The following is a 23402-nucleotide window of genomic DNA, read 5'->3' on the forward strand; positions in this document are numbered from 1 at the left end:
TGGTCGCACATGCTCACTAAGGCGTCATTCACACGATGCTCTTTGGGATCCTCGTTCTCATGATCGGAGACGGTCCCAGCGATCAGACCCTCATTGATCGTACATTCATCACCTAACCTGTGCATAAGTGATATATGTGTTGATTATGAGATAGCCCCTTTAATAGGCAGCCATATTTGGTTTCAAGATCATCCTAAAATAATAGGGAATCCTTTTTCTTACCGAGACAGAAGAGTAAGATGACGCAGAGAAGACACAGACCTCCCATGGCGCCCTGGAGTCGTTCTCAGTAACGATTCCAGTAATGTGAAAGCCGCTGGTGAATTTAATGTGCGGGGGAGGTGACACCTGCAAGGCAATAGCAACTGAATCCTCTTAATTGCATTGTATAAAAATTGCATAGAAATCACGTGTCTCATTAAATGTAGAATTTATATTTATTTTCTATTATTTTTTTTTCTTTTGGATCCCAGCCAGGGAAGAAATTAATGTGGATCCTTATTTACCTCAAAATCTGATGCAATTTAACCCATGCATGCCCTGGACCATAGGCGGATTATGAGGGCAATCTGGGCTACCGCCAGGGGTCTGATGCTAAGGGGGAGCCCATGGCCAGATTGCCCTCAATATGGTGGTGCACATATCCCGGCAGGGAGCTTTCCTGGAGCTCCGCTGCCGACAATACAGAATAGCAGCGCAGCTCCGGGAGAGCCCCTGTCGCCTGTGCTGTGACGTGCCGACGCAATGACATCATCAGCCTGCACGCGCCATGCAAGGTTAGCATCTGTTTTTTTTTATTAATATGTGTATGGGATGTGTGCCTATATATATGGGCTATGTGAGGGCTCGTACTGTATATAGGAGCCTATGTGGGTGCTTATTCTGTATATAGGAGGCTTTGTGGGGGCTTATACTGTATATAGGAGGCTATGTCAGGGCTCATACTGTATATATGGAGGCTATGTGGGGCTCATACTATAGATAGGGAGCTATGTGCAGGCTCATACTATATATTGAAGGCTATGTGAGGGCTCATACTGTATATAGGAGGCTATGTGGAAGCTCATACTGTATATTGAAGGCTATGTGGGGGCTCATACTGTATATTGGAGGCTATGAGGGGGCTCATACTGTATATTTGGGGTTATGTGAGGGTTCATACTGTATCTAGGGGGCTGTGCGGGGGCTCATACTGTATGTAGAGGCTCAAACTGTATATAGGGGAACTGTGTGTGGGCTCATATTGTATGTAGGGGCCATGTGGGGGCATATTGCCCTGGGCTTCTGAGCTGTTATCCTTATTGCAGTACGGCTTATGGTGGTCTCCTTTTCTTGTCCTGATTGAAGGAATTCCCTGATGAACCACTGAATGACCAAAAGAGGGGAAAACGCGTCGGAAGAAGATGCCATTAAGCTAAGTACATAACTGTTTAGGCCATATAGGGTATATATGTATATGTATGTAAAAACACATCTGTTTAGACAAGCCTATCACCTCAACTCACCAACCTAACTCTCCCCTGTCCCCTCCTAAATGTTAATCTTAATCTGCTCCTGCCTATTCACCTGTCTCCACATCCTCCATGCCCCCAAATACCACACGGTAAATGCCCTTAGACAAATTCTGACTGATGACCATGTTCTTCCTATTGTGTCCCCCTATTTCCATATAGATTGTAAGCTTGCGAGCAGGACCCTCACTCCTCCTGTAACTGTTGAAATGTCATACATTGTATTGTTTATATTGTCTGTACATACATATATATATATATATATATATATATATATATATATATATATATATATACAGTACAGACCAAAAGTTTGGACACACCTTCTCTTCTGCTAAGGACAGGCAACAAGCAGAAGAGACTTGTTTGGGCTAAAGAACACAAGGAATGGACATTAGACCAGTGGAAATCTGTGCTTTGGTCTGATGAGTCCAAATTTGAGATCTTTGGTTCCAACCACCGTGTCTTTGTGCGACGCAGAAAAGGTGAACGGATGGACTCTACATGCCTGGTTCCCACCGTGAAGCATGGAGGAGGAGGAGGTGTGATGGTGTGGGGGTGCTTTGCTGGTGACACTGTTGGGGATTTATTCAAAATTGAAGGCATACTGAACCAGCATGGCTACCACAGCATCTTGCAGCGGCATGCTATTCCATCCGGTTTGCGTTTAGTTGGACCATCATTTATTTTTCAACAGGACAATGACCCCAAACACACCTCCAGGCTGTGTAAGGGCTATTTGACCAAGAAAGAGAGTGATGGGGGCTACGCCAGATGACCTGGCCTCCACAGTCACCAGACCTGAACCCAATCGAGATGGTTTGTGGTGAGCTGGACCGCAGAGTGAAGGCAAAAGGGCCAACAAGTGCTAAGCATCTCTGGGAACTCCTTCAAGATTGTTGGAAGACCATTTCCGGTGACTACCTCTTGAAGCTCATCAAGAGAATGCCAAGAGTGTGCAAAGCAGTCATCAAAGCAAAAGGTGGCTACTTTGAAGAACCTAGAATATAAGACATATTTTCAGTTGTTTCACACTTTTTTGTTAAGTATATAATTCCACATGTGTTAATTCATAGTTTTGATGCCTTCAGTGTGAATGTACAATTTTCATAGTCATGAAAATACAGAAAAATCTTTAAATGAGAAGATGTGTCCAAACTTTTCGTCTGTACTGTATATATGTACAATGGGGAAAAAAGTATTTAGTCAGCCACCAATTGTGCAAGTTCTCCCACTTAAAAAGATGAGCGAGGCCTGTAATTGACATCATAGGTCGACCTCAGCTATGAGAGACAAAATGAGAAAACAAATCCTGAAAATCACATTGTCCGATTTGGAAAGAACTTTTTTTTTTAAATTTTGGTGGAAAATAAGTATTTGGTCAATTACAAAAGTTCTTCTCAATACTTTGTTATATATCCTTTGTTGGCAATGACAGAGGTGAAACTTTTTCTGTAAGTCTTCACAAGGTTGGCACACACTGTTGCTGGTATGTTGGCCCATTCCTCCATGCAGATCTCCTCTAGAGCGGTGATGTTTTGGGGCTGTCGCTGGGAAACACGGACTTTCAGCTCCCTCCAAAGGTTTTCTATAGGGTTTAGATGTGGAGACTGGCTAGGCCACTCCAGGACCTTGAAATGCTTCTTACAAAGCCACTCCTTCATTGCCCTGGCGGTGTGCTTGGGATCATGGTCATGCTGAAAGACCCAGCCACATTTCATCTTCAATGCCTTTGCTGATGGAAGGAGGTTTGCACTCAAAATCTCACGATACATGGCCCCATTCATTCTTTCATGTACACGGATCAGTCGTCCTGGTCCCTTGGCAGAGAAACAGCCCCAAAGCATGATGTTGCCACCCCCATGCTTCACAGTAGGTATGGGACCCAGACATGTAATGGCTTAAGCAGGGGGACACGTCTGGCTCTGCAGGATCCCTGGCGGAGTAGTGTGTTACTGATGGTAGCCTGTGTAACATTGGTCCCAGCTCTCTGCAGGTCATTCACTAGGTCCCCCGTGTGGATCTAGAATTTTTGCTCACCGTTCTTGAGATCATTTTGACCCCACGGGGTGAGATCTTGTGTGGAGCCCCAGATCGATGGAGATTATCAGTGGTCTTGTATGTCACATTTTCTAATTATTGCTCCCACAGTTGATTTCTTCACACCAAGCTGCTCGCCTATTGCAGATTCAGTCTTCCCAGCCTGGTGCAGGGCTACAATTTTGTTTCTGGTGTCCTTCGACAGCTCTTTGGTCTTCACCATGGTGGAGTTTGGAGTGTGACTGTATGAGGATGCGGAAAGGTGTCTTTTATACTGATAACAAGTTCAAACAGGTGCCAGTACTACAGGTAATGAGTGGAGGACAGAGGAGCCAGTACTACAGGTAAATGAGTGGAGGACAGAGGAGCCAGTACTACAGGTAATGAGCGGAGGACAGAGGAGCCAGTACTACAGGTAATTGAGTGGAGGACAGAGGAGCCAGTACTACAGGTAATGAGCGGAGGACAGAGGAGGCAGTACTACAGGTAAATGAGTGGAGGACAGAGGAGCCTCTTAAAGAAGAAGTTACAGGTCTGGGAGAGCCAGAAATCTTGCTTGTTTGTAATTGACCAAATACTTATTTTCCACCAAAATTTGAAAAAAAAAATTCTTTCCAAATCGGACAATGTGATTTTCAGGATTTGTTTTCTCATTTTGTCTCTCATAGTTGAGGTCGACCTATGATGTCAATTACAGGCCTCGCTCATCCTTTTAAGTGGGAGAACTTGCACAATTGACGGCTGACTAAATACTTTTTTCCCCATTGTGTATATATATATGTATATATATATATATATATATATATATATATATATATACACACACACACATACACACACATATACATTACCAACGGGCCTCACGAGAGACTGTTGTGGAGGCCACATCAAAAGGCTGAAACTAATTCTGCTCAATATTAATATTAACATATTAATTATCATTTTTTTATATTAATTGTATGACTTCATATTGAGCAGAATTAAGTATGCTGATATCCCCTATATACAGTATGAGCCCCCACGTACAATATATATATATATATATATATATATGATAGTCCATATCCATAGAAACATTACTATGAGGTATATGGGTTTTTAAACTAACTAAACAGAGAATTTTTTAATGTTTTTATTTGTTATGGTTTACATGTTTAAGGGCCCCATGGGTTGACTGCTTTGGTTGTTGATTGAGGGGGCTATGTGGGGGCTCATACTGTATACAGGGGATGTCAGCATACTTAATTCTGCTCAATATTAAGTCATACAATTAATATAGAAAAACAATTATAAATAATATGTTAATATTAATATTGAGCAGAATTAGTTTCAGCCTTTTGGTGCATCCTCCACAACAGTCTCTCATATGGCCCCTTGGGAAAATTAATCTCCCCCCTGCTCTATTATGAATAGCGCTAGGTTATGTATTCTGTTGTGCGATGCGCTTTGACATGTGATGTGATACATCGAGTATCGAGAGGGGGGGGGGCACACCTTCTAAACTGCCCAGGGTCCTGGCTTCTCTTAGACCACCACTTCTCTGGACTAATGGGAACGCATTATGACACATGACTTTGGGATAATCTGCAACAGAGTGACTGCCATGGTGCAGTTTTAAGGTGAATGCTGATGAAATCTGTAACAATGATACTCACTTGGGAGCGATGGGAGGTAAAACAGGAACCGTTTGTATTTAAAGTCTGGCTGGTTTATTTAAGTCCTCATAAACCGCATCACAGAAAAATTTCCTGCAGGGCTCTCCTCACCGCCTTCCGGATAGAAAAATCATCAGCTGACTTTGGGAGTCAGAGCTGCTACCATGCCTTGAACCTCCTCTGTAATTCAATCTGCAGCTTTTGCTGAAGCAGTTTACTTGTCTGTTGTGCCAGCTGTCGCGGCTGTAGCTGTTGCGGTTGCAGCTGATGGGCTTGCACCAGGTGTTTAATCAGGTCCTCCATGCTGCCTGATGCTGCTCCGTGGCCTATAGCCACCGTCACCCACGACATGCAGTACTTCTGTAGTAATCACACGTGTTCCCTAGGAACGCTGCCCGCATTCTAAACCAAATGTAACAATGCTACTCACTTGGAGGCGATCCGAGGAATAACAGGAACCTTTACTATTTAAAGTCCGGCTGGTTTATTTCAGTCCTCATAAACCACATCACAGAAAACTTAAATACCACCTTTGTCCAGCAGCAAGTAAAACATAAAGTAATAAGTCCATACAATAGTGCTGGTTAGCCCAGCTGGCTTCTTAGTCCTTTAGCAAATTAACACAATCCAGGCGATCTGCAACCTCCATACCCCCAGCATGTGTGAGACAAACAGCTCTCAATTTACCCAAGGAATCACACCCAGGGGAGGAGACATGGTGAGCAGCCATTTAGCTGCTCATAATCAACCTGTCATGGATGATTAATCCCTTTTAGTCCTATATGCACTAAGGCATTACTCCAAGTTTATCTCCCAGACACTAGGTGTCTGACGGTCACCTTACACAACAGTGTTTATTTTACCGTTCAAGGTACAAAAAAGTGGGAAAAAATAAGACCAAGTGTAAAATGTTGAAAATAAACCGCAATTCCGCCTGTTTGAGTTTTGTACGGCAGGTCAATATGATTATGTATTATATATATACAAAACTGATTTTTAAAATTCAGAATTTTGTAAAAACATTTGTTTTTTGTTGCCAACTACTATTATACTTCTCTGTGGAGGTAGCTGTAGGTTTTATTGCTACCATTTTGGAGTACATATGATTTTATAACTTTTTATTGCATTTTTTTTTTTTTAGACTTGCAGCAACTAAAAAAACTGCATGTCTGGCACTTCATTTTTTGGTCTTTATATCATTTATGGGTTAATTAATTTTATATTACAATGAATCAGTATTCTGCCACCGATGTACGTGGGTGAGATGTGTCTGGGGGATGTGAGCACGGATCTCTGTACATGCAATGACAGGTAGTGTTACTCGCTAACCTCCACCCTTATTCTTGACCGACTGCATGTGGTAAATCCGGGAAGGACGATGTAGTGATAGTGAAGAATTTTAAGAACTTTAATTCACAGCACCTTGATGAGATGAGGGAAGATGAAGGGATGAAGATGAGGTAGAACGTGGAAGGTGGAGCGTAGAGGTGACACGAGAATCCTCTCTAAAGTCCTAATGCACGTGTTGCCAATATGGCTCTGACCACAAGAAAGGATGTGAGGAAACAAGATAGAAGGAGTTAAATAGAGAGAGGCATTGTGGGAATTACAGCTTCAACATTATTATAACAATGGCCAAAAGATGTCAGCAAAGTACAACAAACACTGTGACCATAATATCTATATGTAAAAGATGATAGCAGTAAACCATATAACATTAGTCAAATGTCCCTGAAATGGCTGAAAGCTTTTGCAGACGATTAGCTAACAGCACAATCAGACTTTTATGGGTGTAGAAATAACAAATATACCTCCCTTTTGTTATGTTATTCACTTCTTTATTTTTAGGTTGAGGAAAAGGAGTTAGTTTTAAACTTATAAGGTCCCCGTCGCCCCAACGCGCGTTTCGCCCTTTCTTCATCAGAACCTCATGTGTACCACCTTCTATCTATGTAAGTGCAATTATTCACCTTGACCCTCTTTTCTTTGGTGCTTATTATGGCATTTCTCTATAATAATGACAAGTAGATCTATGAGATGACGGTGTATATTTCTTTTTGTTACCTAAATCATAACTATACCGAGGCACTTGTCACTTTATATATTACTATGGTTTGGTAATTTAAAGCGCACCTGTCAGCAGGATTGTGCTTAGTGAACCACATACACTGCGAGGTGGGCGCCATTACACTGATTAAAATGATACCTTTGTTGATGAAATCCGTCCTGTGGTTCTTTTTTAATCTTTATTTTCATTCCTGAGATAATGAGATGCTCGTGCTTTGGGGCAACCTGTGAGGAGGGGCTATAACTGGTGCTCTGCTAATGTATTCCTATCTCTGCCTTCTGACAGGTCACTGTGCCTTCAGTGACCTGCCTCCTATTTTAAATACTGTCTTTGTAATTGTGGTAGAAATCTAGAAATTTACGTGTAGCAAATCGGCCCCGCCGCCCGCACATGCGCAGTAGCATCTCTTGTTCGCCGAGAGATGCTACTGTGCAAGCGCGGCCCGTGGTGCCATACTGCTGCAGGCAAATTTCTTTTTCTCCAGAGAAATGGTACCGCTAGCAGCGTTTGCTCAGTAGCATTTCTCGTCAACCGATAGATGCTACTGCGCACGCGGTCCAAAAATGACTTGCAGCCAGAGTCCTCTACTACTGCGCAGTGCGTAGAGCGAGTGGTTATGGAGCGGTTCGTGCATTCCCTGCCCAGGCCAATACAGACTTGGGTTGCCCAGGGTGATCCCCGGAACGCTGATGAACTGGTTGGTCTGGTCGAGAGGTATCAGGGGGCCGAGGGTTCCTTGGTAAAGCAGCTCACTCCATAGTGGGGAACTCACCAGGGGGCGGAGGCCCAAAAAGGGGTAGAGCGTCCAAGGGCCAAAGGGTTGGGGGAGGTAATGCCCAAGGTCCCTGCTGAAGTTATATGTTGGAGATGTCACGGCCCAGGCCATATAGCCCCCCGCTGCCCCCTGGCCCCCGAGCAAATGGATGTAGCCTGGGCCGCCAGTGTTCTTACTATGCCTACCTCACCTGCAGTGTGGACAATCAGCCCAGTGAGGGGCCACAGCAGCATTGCTAATCTGCCCTACTGGGCACTTTCCCGGTGGGCCGCGGTGTTGCACTGCTTGGGGGGCCGCCAGCCCGTTTTTACGGCTGCCGGCCCCTTTAATTTTCTGGGTGCCTGCCCAGGTAGCTCGGCATCACCGGGGGCAGGGCGCTCGCGCACACAGCGAACGCTGTGACGCACACAGGTGGCTGGAGCTGGGAACGCACTGACACTGCTAAGTGTCAGCGCATTCTGTGAGCAGAGAGCATGCACTCTGCTCTCCCACCCGTGGCCCCAGGTCGCCCGCACACAAAGCAGCAGCGGCCTCGCCGGAACTGCAGGAAAAAAGGTAAACAGTACTTTGTGGGGCCATCATACCAAGGGGGCCATTGTATGTGGGGGCCATCATACCAAGGGGGCCATTATATGCGGGGGCCATCATACCAAGGGGGCCATTATATGTGGAGGCCATCATACCAAGGGGGCCATTGTATGTGGGGGCCATCATACCAAGGGGGCCATTGTATGTGGGGGCCATCATACCAAGGTGACTATTATATCATCTTTATCAATGATTTAGGTGAAGGAATTGAGGGTAAACTGATTAAATTTGCTGATGACACAAAGCTAGGAGGGATAGCTAACACTAGAGAAGAGAGAGAGAGGATTCAAAAAGACCTAAATAAACTGGAGCAGTGGGCAGCAACTAACAGAATGGTTTTTAACAGGGAAAAATGCAAAGTACTACATCTGGGCAATAAAAATGAAAAAAGCATATACAGAATGGGAGGAATAGAGCTAAGCAACAGTACATGTGAAAAAGACTTAGGTATACTAATAGATCATAGACTGAACATGAGTCAACACTGTGATGCAGCAGCAAAAAAGGCAAATACAATTTTGGGATGTATTAACAGAAGCATACAGTCTAGATCACGTGAAGAAGAGCGACCGGAATGCTGACCGGTCTGCAAACCATGTCCTATGAGGAACGGTTACAGGATTTGGGAATGTTTAGCTTGCAAAAAAGAAGACTGAGAGGAGACTTAATAGCTGTCTACAAATATCTCAAGGGCTGTCACATTGAAGAAGGATCATCTTTATTCTCATTTGCACAAGGAAAGACTGGAAGCAATGGGATGAAACTGAATGGCAGGAGACACAGATTAGATATTAGAAAAAACTTTTTGACAGTGAGGGTGATCAATGAGTGGAACAGGCGGCCAGGAGAGGTGGTGAGTTCCCCTTCAATGGACGTCTTAAAACAGAGGCTGGACAAACATCTATCTGAGAGGGTTTAGTGAATCCTGCTTTGAGCAGGGGGTTGGACCAGATGACCCAGGAGGTCCCCTCCAACTCTACCACTCTGACTCTATGATTCTATATGGGGGCCGTCATACTATGTACAGGGCTGTATGTGGAGCCATCATACTATGTACAGGGCTGTATGTGGAGCCATCATACTATGTACAGGACTGTATGTGGAGCCATCATACTATGTACAGGGCTGTATGTGGAGCCATCATACTATGTGCAGGACTGTATGTGGAGCCATCATACTATGTACAGGGCTGTATGTGGAGCCATCATACTATGTACAGGGCTGTATGTGGAGCCATCATACTATGTACAGGGCTGTATGTGGAGTCATCATACTATGTACAGGACTGTATGTGGAGCCGTCATACTATGTACAGGACTGTATGTGGAGCCATCATACTATGTACAGGACTGTATGTGGAGCCGTCATACTATGTACAGGGCTGTATGTGGAGCCGTCATACTATGTACAGGACTGTATGTGGAGCCATCATACTATGTACAGGACTGTATGTGGAGCCATCATACTATGTACAGGACTGTATGTGGAGCCATCATACTATGTACAGGACTGTATGTGGAGCCATCATACTATGTACAGGGCTGTATGTGGAGCCATCATACTATGTACAGGGCTGTATGTGGACCCATCATACTATGTACAGGGCTGTATGTGGAGTCATCATACTATGTACAGGGCTGTTTGTGGGGACATCATACTATGTACAGGGCTGTATGTGGGGCCATCATACTATGTACAGGACTGTATGTGGAGCCATCATACTATGTACAGGACTGTATGTGGAGCCATCATACTATGTACAGGGCTGTTTGTGGGGACATCATACTATGTACAGGGCTGTATGTGGAGTCATCATACTATGTACAGGACTGTATGTGGAGCCATCATACTATGTACAGGGCTGTATGTGGACCCATCATACTATGTACAGGGCTGTATGTGGAGCCATCATACTATGTACAGGGCTGTATGTGGAGTCATCATACTATGTACAGGGCTGTATGTGGAGTCATCATACTATGTACAGGGCTGTATGTGGGGACATCATACTATGTACAGGGCTGTATGTGGGGCCATCATACTATGTACAGGGCTGTATGTGGAGTCATCATACTATGTACAGGACTGTATGTGGAGCCGTCATACTATGTACAGGACTGTATGTGGAGTCATCATACTATGTACAGGGCTGTATGTGGAGTCATCATACTATGTACAGGACTGTATGTGGAGTCATCATACTATGTACAGGGCTGTATGTGGAGTCATCACACTATGTACAGGGCTGTATGTGGAGTCATCATACTATGTACAGGACTGTATGTGGAGCCATCATACTATGTACAGGACTGTATGTGGAGCCATCATACTATGTACAGGACTGTATGTGGAGCCATCATACTATGTACAGGACTGTATGTGGAGCCATCATACTATGTACAGGGCTGTATGTGGAGCCATCATACTATGTACAGGGCTGTATGTGGAGCCGTCATACTATGTACAGGACTGTATGTGGAGCCATCATACTATGTACAGGACTGTATGTGGAGCCATCATACTATGTACAGGACTGTATGTGGAGCCATCATACTATGTACAGGACTGTATGTGGAGCCATCATACTATGTACAGGACTGTATGTGGAGCCATCATACTATGTACAGGACTGTATGTGGAGCCATCATACTATGTACAGGGCTGTATGTGGAGCCATCATACTATGTACAGGGCTGTATGTGGACCCATCATACTATGTACAGGGCTGTATGTGGAGCCATCATACTATGTACAGGGCTGTATGTGGAGTCATCATACTATGTACAGGGCTGTTTGTGGGGACATCATACTATGTACAGGGCTGTATGTGGAGTCATCATACTATGTACAGGACTGTATGTGGAGCCATCATACTATGTACAGGACTGTATGTGGGGCCATCATACTATGTACAGGACTGTATGTGGAGCCATCATACTATGTACAGGGCTGTATGTGGAGCCATCATACTATGTACAGGGCTGTATGTGGAGTCATCATACTATGTACAGGGCTGTTTGTGGGGACATCATACTATGTACAGGGCTGTATGTGGAGTCATCATACTATGTACAGGACTGTATGTGGGGCCATCATACTATGTACAGGACTGTATGTGGAGCCATCATACTATGTACAGGGCTGTATGTGGACCCATCATACTATGTACAGGGCTGTATGTGGAGCCATCATACTATGTACAGGGCTGTATGTGGAGTCATCATACTATGTACAGGGCTGTATGTGGAGTCATCATACTATGTACAGGGCTGTATGTGGGGACATCATACTATGTACAGGGCTGTATGTGGGGCCATCATACTATGTGCAGGATTGTATGTGCAGCCATCATACTATGTACAGGGCTGTATGTGGACTCATCATACTATGTACAGGGCTGTATGTGGAGCCATCATACTATGTACAGGGCTGTATGTGGACTCATCATACTATGTACAGGGCTGTATGTGGAGCCATCATACTATGTACAGGACTGTATGTGGAGCCATCTTATTACATGCAGAACTGTATGTGGAGCCATCATACTATGTGCAGGACTGTATGTGGAGCCATCATACTATGTACAGGGCTGTATGTGGAGCCATCATACTATGTACAGGGCTGTATGTAGAGCCATCATACTATGTACAGGGCTGTATGTGGGGCCATCATACTATGTACAGGGCTGTATGTGGAGTCATCATACTATGTACAGGACTGTATGTGGAGCCATCATACTATGTGCAGGATTGTATGTGGAGCCATCATACTATGTACAGGACTGTATGTGGAGCCATCATACTATGTGCAGGACTGTATGTGGAGCCATCATACTATGTACAGGGCTGTATGTGGAGCCATCATACTATGTACAGGGCTGTATGTGGAGCCATCATACTATGTACAGGGCTGTATGTGGAGCCATCATACTATGTGCAGGACTGTATGTGGAGCCATCATACTATGTGCAGGACTGTATGTGGAGCCATCATACTATGTACAGGGCTGTATGTGGAGCCATCATACTATGTACAGGGCTGTATGTGGAGCCATCATACTATGTACAGGACTGTATGTGGAGCCATCATACTATGTACAGGGCTGTATGTGGAGCCATCATACTATGTACAGGGCTGTATGTGGAGCCATCATACTATGTACAGGACTGTATGTGGAGCCATCATACTATGTACAGGGCTGGATGTGGAGCCATCACACTATGTACAGGACTGTATGTGGAGTCATCATACTATGTACAGGGCTGTATGTGGAGTCATCATACTATGTACAGGGCTGTATGTGGAGCCATCATACTATGTACAGGGCTGTATGTGGAGCCATCACACTATGTACAGGACTGTATGTGGAGTCATCATACTATGTGCAGGGCTGTATGTGGAGTCATCATACTATGTACAGGGCTGTATGTGGAGCCATCATACTATGTACAGGGCTGTATGTGGAGTCATCATACTATGTACAGGGCTGTATGTGGAGCCATCATACTATGTACAGGACTGTATGTGGAGTCATCATACTATGTACAGGGCTGTATGTGGAGCCATCATACTATGTACAGGGCTGTATGTGGAGTCATCATACTATGTACAGGGCTGTATGTGGAGCCATCATACTATGTACAGGGCTGTATGTGGAGCCATCACACTATGTACAGGACTGTATGTGGAGCCATCATACTATGTACAGGACTGTATGTGGAGTCATCATACTATGTACAGGGCTGTATGTGGAGCCATCATACTATGTACAGGGCTGTATGTGGAGCCATCACACTATGTACAGGACTGTATGTGGAGCCATCATACTATGTACAGGGCTGTATGTGGAGTCATCATACTATGTACAGGGCTGTATGTGGAGCCATCATACTATGTACAGGGCTGTATGTGGAGCCATCACACTATGTACAGGACTGTATGTGGAGCCATCATACTATGTACAGGGCTGTATGTGGAGCCATCATACTATGTACAGGACTGTATGTGGAGTCATCATACTATGTACAGGGCTGTATGTGGAGCCATCATACTATGTACAGGGCTGTATGTGGAGTCATCATACTATGTACAGGGCTGTATGTGGAGCCATCATACTATGTACAGGGCTGTATGTGGAGCCATCATACTATGTACAGGACTGTATGTGGAGCCATCATACTATGTGCAGGACTGTATGTGGAGCCATCATACTATGTGCAGGACTGTATGTGGAGCCATCATACTATGTACAGGACTGTATGTGGAGTCATCATAATATGTACAGGGCTGTATGTGGAGCCATCATACTATGTACAGGACTGTATGTGGGGCCATCATACTATGTACAGAACTGTATGCGGGCCATCTTATTACATGCAGAACTGTATGTGGAGCCATCATACTATGTACAGGGCTGTATGTGGAGCCATCATACTATGTACAGGACTGTATGTGGAGCCATCATACTATGTACAGGGCTGTATGTGGAGCAATCATACTATGTACAGGACTGTATGTGAAGTCATCATACTATGTACAGGACTGTATGTGGAGCCATCATACTATGTACAGGACTGTATGTGAAGTCATCATACTATGTACAGGGCTGTATGTGGAGCCATCATACTATGTACAGGGCTGTATGTGGAGTCATCATACTATGTACAGGGCTGTATGTGGAGCCATCATACTATGTACAGGGCTGTATGTGGAGCAATCATACTATGTACAGGACTGTATGTGAAGTCATCATACTATGTACAGGGCTGTATGTGGAGCCATCATACTATGTACAGGACTGTATGTGAAGTCATCATACTATGTACAGGGCTGTATGTGGAGCCATCATACTATGTACAGGGCTGTATGTGGAGCCATCATACTATGTACAGGGCTGTATGTGGAGCCATCATACTATGTACAGGGCTGTATGTGGAGCCATCATACTATGTACAGGGCTGTATGTGGAGCCATCATACTATGTACAGGACTGTATGTGGAGCCATCATACTATGTACAGGACTGTATGTGGAGTCATCATACTATGTACAGGACTGTATGTGGAGTCATCATACTATGTACAGGACTGTATGTGGAGCCATCATACTATGTACAGGACTGTATGTGGAGCCATCATACTATGTACAGGACTGTATGTGGAGTCATCATACTATGTACAGGACTGTATGTGGAGTCATCATACTATGTACAGGGCTGTATGTGGAGCCATCATACTATGTACAGGACTGTATGTGGAGCCATCATACTATGTACAGGGCTGTATGTGGAGCCATCATACTATGTGCAGGACTGTATGTGGGGCCATCATACTATGTACAGGGCTGTATGTGGGGCCATCATACTATGTACAGGACTGTATGTGGAGCCATCATACTATGTACAGGGCTGTATGTGGGGCCATCATACTATGTGCAGGACTGTATGTGGAGCCATCATACTATGTACAGGGCTGTATGTGGGGCCATCATACTATGTACAGGACTGTATGTGGAGCCATCATACTATGTGCAGGACTGTATGTGGGGCCATCATACTATGTACAGGACTGTATGTGGAGCCATCATACTATGTACAGGACTGTATGTGGAGTCATCATACTATGTACAGGACTGTATGTGGAGTCATCATACTATGTACAGGACTGTATGTGGAGTCATCATACTATGTACAGGACTGTATGTGGAGCCATCATACTATGTACAGGACTGTATGTGGGGCCATCATACTATGTACAGGACTGTATGTGGAGCCATCATACTATGTACAGGACTGTATGTGGAGTCATCATACTATGTACAGGACTGTATGTGGAGTCATCATACTATGTACAGGACTGTATGTGGAGTCATCATACTATGTACAGGACTGTATGTGGAGTCATCATACTATGTACAGGACTGTATGTGGGGCCATCATACTATGTACAGGACTGTATGTGGAGCCATCATACTATGTACAGGACTGTATGTGGAGTCATCATACTATGTACAGGACTGTATGTGGAGTCATCATACTATGTACAGGACTGTATGTGGAGTTATCATACTATGTACAGGACTGTATGTGGAGTCATCATACTATGTACAGGGCTGTATGTGGAGCCATCATACTATGTACAGGGCTGTATGTGGAGTCATCATACTATGTACAGGACTGTATGTGGAGCCATCATACTATGTACAGGGCTGTATGTGGAGCCATCATACTATGTACAGGACTGTATGTGAAGTCATCATACTATGTACAGGACTGTATGTGGAGCCATCATACTATGTACAGGGCTGTATGTGGAGCCATCATACTATGTACAGGACTGTATGTGGAGCCATCATACTATGTGCAGGGCTGTATGTGGGCTCATCATACTATGTACAGGGCTGTATGTGGAGCCATCATACTATGTACAGGACTGTATGTGGAGTCATCATACTATGTACAGGACTGTATGTGGAGCCATCATACTATGTGCAGGGCTGTATGTGGAGCCATCATACTATGTACAGGACTGTATGTGGAGCCATCATACTATGTACAGGACTGTATGTGGAGCCATCATACTATGTACAGGACTGTATGTGGAGCCATCATACTATGTACAGGGCTGTATGTGGAGCCATCATACTATGTACAGGACTGTATGTGGAGCCATCATACTATGTACAGGACTGTATGTGGAGCCATCATACTATGTACAGGGCTGTATGTGGAGCCATCATACTATGTACAGGACTGTATGTGGAGCCATCATACTATGTACAGGGCTGTATGTGGAGCCATCATACTATGTACAGGACTGTATGTGGAGCCATCATACTATGTACAGGACTGTATGTGGAGTCATCATACTATGTACAGGACTGTATGTGGAGCCATCATACTATGTACAGGACTGTATGTGGAGCCATCATACTATGTGCAGGACTGTATGTGGAGTCATCATACTATGTACAGGGCTGTATGTGGAGCCATCATACTATGTACAGGACTGTATGTGGAGCCATCATACTATGTACAGGACTGTATGTGGAGTCATCATACTATGTACAGGACTGTATGTGGAGCCATCATACTATGTGCAGGGCTGTATGTGGAGTCATCATACTATGTACAGGGCTGTATGTGGAGCCATCATACTATGTACAGGACTGTATGTGGAGTCATCATACTATGTGCAGGACTGTATGTGGAGCCATCATACTATGTACAGGACTGTATGTGGAGTCATCATACTATGTACAGGGCTGTATGTGGAGCCATCATACTATGTACAGGACTGTATGTGGAGCCATCATACTATGTACAGGGCTGTATGTGGAGCCATCATACTATGTGCAGGACTGTATGTGGAGTCATCATACTATGTACAGGACTGTATGTGGAGCCATCATACTATGTGCAGGGCTGTATGTGGAGTCATCATACTATGTACAGGGCTGTATGTGGAGCCATCATACTATGTACAGGACTGTATGTGGAGTCATCATACTATGTGCAGGACTGTATGTGGAGCCATCATACTATGTACAGGACTGTATGTGCAGCCATCATACTATGTACAGGGCTGTATGTGGGGTCATCATACTATGTACAGGGCTGTATGTGGAGCCATCATACTATGTACAGGGCTGTATGTGGAGCCATCATACTATGTACAGGGCTGTATGTGGAGCCATCATACTATGTACAGGGCTGTATGTGCAGCCATCATACTATGTACAGGGCTGTATGTGGGGTCATCATACTATGTACAGGGCTGTATGTGGGGTCATCATACTATGTACAGGACTGTATGTGGAGCCATCATACTATGTACAGGGCTGTATGTGGAGCCATCATACTATGTACAGGACTGTATGTGGAGTCATCATACTATGTACAGGGCTGTATGTGGAGCCATCATACTATGTACAGGGCTGTATGTGGAGCCATCATGCTATGTGCAGGACTGTATGTGGAGCCATCATACTATGTGCAGGGCTGTATGTGGAGTCATCATACTATGTACAGGGCTGTATGTGGAGCCATCATACTATGTGCAGGACTGTATGTGGAGCCATCATACTATGTACAGGACTGTATGTGGAGCCATCATACTATGTACAGGACTGTATGTGGAGCCATCATACTATGTACAGGGCTGTATGTGGAGCCATCATACTATGTACAGGGCTGTATGTGGAGCCATCATACTATGTACAGGGCTGTATGTGGAGTCATCATACTATGTGCAGGGCTGTATGTGGAGCCATCATACTATGTACAGGGCTGTATGTGGAGCCATCATACTATGTACAGGGCTGTATGTGGAGCCATCATACTATGTACAGGGCTGTATGTGGAGCCATCATACTATGTACAGGGCTGTATGTGGAGCCATCATACTATGTACAGGACTGTATGTGGAGTCATCATACTATGTGCAGGGCTGTATGTGGAGCCATCATACTATGTACAGGACTGTATGTGGAGCCATCATACTATGTACAGGGCTGTATGTGGAGCCATCATACTATGTACAGGACTGTATGTGGAGCCATCATACTATGTGCAGGGCTGTATGTGGAGTCATCATACTATGTACAGGGCTGTATGTGGAGCCATCATACTATGTGCAGGGCTGTATGTGGAGCCATCATACTATGTACAGGACTGTATGTGGAGCCATCATACTATGTGCAGGGCTGTATGTGGAGTCATCATACTATGTACAAGGCTGTATGTGGAGCCATCATACTATGTGCAGGACTGTATGTGGAGTCATCATACTATGTACAGGACTGTATGTGGAGCCATCATACTATGTGCAGGGCTGTATGTGGAGTCATCATACTATGTACAGGGCTGTATGTGGAGCCATCATACTATGTACAGGGCTGTATGTGGAGCCATCATACTATGTACAGGACTGTATGTGGAGCCATCATACTATGTGCAGGGCTGTATGTGGAGCCATCATACTATGTACAGGACTGTATGTGGAGCCATCATACTATGTACAGGACTGTATGTGGAGCCATCATACTATGTACAGGGCTGTATGTGGAGCCATCATACTATGTACAGGACTGTATGTGGAGCCATCATACTATGTACAGGACTGTATGTGGAGCCATCATACTATGTACAGGGCTGTATGTGGAGCCATCATACTATGTACAGGGCTGTATGTGGAGCCATCATACTATGTACAGGGCTGTATGTGGAGCCATCATACTATGTACAGGACTGTATGTGGAGTCATCATACTATGTGCAGGGCTGTATGTGGAGCCATCATACTATGTACAGGACTGTATGTGGAGCCATCATACTATGTACAGGACTGTATGTGGAGCCATCATACTATGTACAGGGCTGTATGTGGAGCCATCATACTATGTACAGGACTGTATGTGGAGCCATCATACTATGTGCAGGGCTGTATGTGGAGTCATCATACTATGTACAGGGCTGTATGTGGAGCCATCATACTATGTGCAGGACTGTATGTGGAGTCATCATACTATGTACAGGACTGTATGTGGAGCCATCATACTATGTGCAGGGCTGTATGTGGAGTCATCATACTATGTACAGGGCTGTATGTGGAGCCATCATACTATGTACAGGGCTGTATGTGGAGCCATCATACTATGTACAGGACTGTATGTGGAGCCATCATACTATGTACAGGACTGTATGTGGAGCCATCATACTATGTACAGGGCTGTATGTGGAGCCATCATACTATGTACAGGGCTGTATGTGGAGCCATCATACTATGTACAGGGCTGTATGTGGAGCCATCATACTATGTACAGGACTGTATGTGGAGCCATCATACTATGTACAGGGCTGTATGTGGAGCCATCATACTATGTACAGGGCTGTATGTGGAGCCATCATACTATGTACAGGACTGTATGTGGAGTCATCATACTATGTACAGGACTGTATGTGGAGCAATCATACTATGTACAGGGCTGTATGTGGAGCCATCATACTATGTACAGGACTGTATGTGGAGCCATCATACTATGTACAGGACTGTATGTGGAGCCATCATACTATGTACAGGGCTGTATGTGGAGTCATCATACTATGTACAGGGCTGTATGTGGAGCCATCATACTATGTGCAGGGCTGTATGTGGAGTCATCATACTATGTACAGGGCTGTATGTGGAGCCATCATACTATGTACAGGACTGTATGTGGAGTCATCATACTATGTACAGGACTGTATGTGGAGCCATCATATTATGTACAGGACTGTATGTGGAGCCATCATACTATGTACAGGACTGTATGTGGAGCCATCATATTATGTACAGGACTGTATGTGGAGTCATCATACTATGTACAGGACTGTATGTGGAGCCATCATATTATGTACAGGACTGTATGTGGAGCCATCATACTATGTACAGGGCTGTATGTGGAGCCATCATACTATGTGCAGGGCTGTATGTGGAGTCATCATACTATGTACAGGGCTGTATGTGGAGCCATCATACTATGTACAGGACTGTATGTGGAGCCATCATACTATGTACAGGACTGTATGTGGAGCCATCATACTATGTACAGGACTGTATGTGGAGTCATCATACTATGTACAGGACTGTATGTGGAGTCATCATACTATGTACAGGACTGTATGTGGAGCCATCATATTATGTACAGGACTGTATGTGGAGTCATCATACTATGTACAGGACTGTATGTGGAGCAATCATACTATGTACAGGGCTGTATGTGGAGCCATCATACTATGTACAGGACTGTATGTGGAGCCATCATACTATGTACAGGACTGTATGTGGAGCCATCATACTATGTACAGGACTGTATGTGGAGTCATCATACTATGTACAGGACTGTATGTGGAGCCATCATATTATGTACAGGGCTGTATGTGGAGCCATCATACTATGTGCAGGACTGTATGTGGAGCCATCATACTATGTACAGGACTGTATGTGGAGCCATCATACTATGTACAGGACTGTATGTGGAGCCATCATATTATGTACAGGACTGTATGTGGAGCCATCATATTATGTACAGGGCTGTATGTGGAGCCATCATACTATGTGCAGGACTGTATGTGGAGCCATCATACTATGTACAGGACTGTATGTGGAGCCATCATATTATGTACAGGGCTGTATGTGGAGCCATCATACTATGTACAGGACTGTATGTGGAGCCATCATACTATGTACAGGACTGTATGTGGAGCCATCATACTATGTACAGGGCTGTATGTGGAGCCATCATACTATGTGCAGGACTGTATGTGGAGCCATCATACTATGTACAGGGCTGTATGTGGAGCCATCATACTATGTACAGGGCTGTATGTGGAGCCATCATACTATGTACAGGACTGTATGTGGAGCCATCATACTATGTGCAGGACTGTATGTGGAGCCATCATACTATGTACAGGACTGTATGTGGAGCCATCATATTATGTACAGGGCTGTATGTGGAGCCATCATACTATGTACAGGACTGTATGTGGAGCCATCATACTATGTACAGGACTGTATGTGGAGCCATCATACTATGTACAGGGCTGTATGTGGAGCCATCATACTATGTACAGGGCTGTATGTGGAGCCATCATACTATGTACAGGACTGTATGTAGAGCCATCATACTATGTACAGGACTGTATGTGGAGTCATCATACTATGTACAGGGCTGTATGTGGAGCCATCATACTATGTACAGGACTGTATGTGGAGCCATCATACTATGTACAGGACTGTATGTGGAGTCATCATACTATGTACAGGGCTGTATGTGGAGCCATCATACTATGTACAGGACTGTATGTGGCGCCATCATACTATGTACAGGGCTGTATGTGGAGCCATCATACTATGTACAGGACTGTATGTAGAGCCATCATACTATGTACAGGACTGTATGTGGAGCCATCATACTATGTACAGGACTGTATGTGGAGTCATCATACTATGTACGGGCTGTATGTGGAGCCATCATACTATGTACAGGACTGTATGTAGAGCCATCATACTATGTACAGGACTGTATGTAGAGCCATCATACTATGTACAGGACTGTATGTGGCGCCATCATACTATGTACAGGGCTGTATGTGGAGCCATCATACTATGTACAGGACTGTATGTGGAGCCATCATACTATGTACAGGGCTGTATGTGGAGCCATCATACTATGTACAGGACTGTATGTGGAGCCATCATACTATGTACAGGACTGTATGTGGAGCCATCATACTATGTACAGGGCTGTATGTGGAGCCATCATACTATGTGCAGGAGTGTATGTGGAGCCATCATACTATGTACAGGACTGTATGTGGAGCCATCATACTATGTACAGGGCTGTATGTGGAGACATCATACTATGTACAGGACTGTATGTGGAGCCATCATACTATGTACAGGGCTGTATGTGGAGCCATCATACTATGTACAGGGCTGTATGTGGAGCCATCATACTGTGTACAGGGCTGTATGTGGAGCCATCATACTGTGTACAGGGCTGTATGTGGAGCCATCATACTATGTACAGGGCTGTATGTGGAGCCATCATACTATGTACAGGACTGTATGTGGAGCCATCATACTATGTACAGGGCTGTATGTGGAGCCATCATACTGTGTACAGGGCTGTATGTGGAGTCATCATACTGTGTACAGGGCTGTATGTGGAGCCATCATACTATGTACAGGGCTGTATGTGGAGCCATCATACTATGTACAGGGCTGTATGTGGAGCCATCATACTATGTACAGGACTGTATGTGGAGCCATCATACTATGTACAGGGCTGTATGTGGAGCCATCATACTGTGTACAGGGCTGTATGTGGAGTCATCATACTATGTACAGGGCTGTATGTGGAGTCATCATACTATGTACAGGGCTGTATGTGGAGCCATCATACTTTGTACAGGACTGTATGTGGAGTCATCATACTATGTACAGGGCTGTATGTGGAGTCATCATACTATGTACAGGACTGTATGTGGAGCCATCATACTATGTACAGGACTGTATGTGGAGTCATCATACTATGTACAGGGCTGTATGTGGAGTCATCATACTATGTACAGGGCTGTATGTGGAGCCATCATACTTTGTACAGGACTGTATGTGGGGCCATCATACTATGTACAGGACTGTATGTGGAGTCATCATACTATGTACAGGGCTGTATGTGGAGCCATCATACTATGTACAGGGCTGTATGTGGAGTCATCATACTATGTACAGGGCTGTATGTGGAGTCATCATACTATGTACAGGACTGTATGTGGAGCCATCATACTATGTACAGGACTGTATGTGGAGCCATCATACTATGTACAGGGCTGTATGTGGAGCCATCATACTATGTACAGGGCTGTATGTGGAGTCATCATACTATGTACAGGGCTGTATGTGAAGTCATCATACTATGTACAGGACTGTATGTGGAGCCATCATACTATGTACAGGACTGTATGTGGAGTCATCATACTATGTACAGGACTGTATGTGGAGCCATCATACTATGTACAGGACTGTATGTGGAGCCATCATACTATGTACAGGACTGTATGTGGAGCCATCATACTATGTACAGGACTGTATGTGGAGTCATCATACTATGTACAGGACTGTATGTGGAGCCATCATACTATGTACAGGACTGTATGTGGAGCCATCATACTATGTACAGGACTGTATGTGGAGCCATCATACTATGTACAGGGCTGTATGTGG

The sequence above is a fragment of the Phyllobates terribilis genome, unplaced genomic scaffold, assembly GCF_046119375.1.
Source record: "Phyllobates terribilis strain yellow unplaced genomic scaffold, ASM4611937v1 Scaffold_172__1_contigs__length_4051808, whole genome shotgun sequence".
Taxonomy (NCBI): Eukaryota; Metazoa; Chordata; class Amphibia; order Anura; family Dendrobatidae; genus Phyllobates; species Phyllobates terribilis.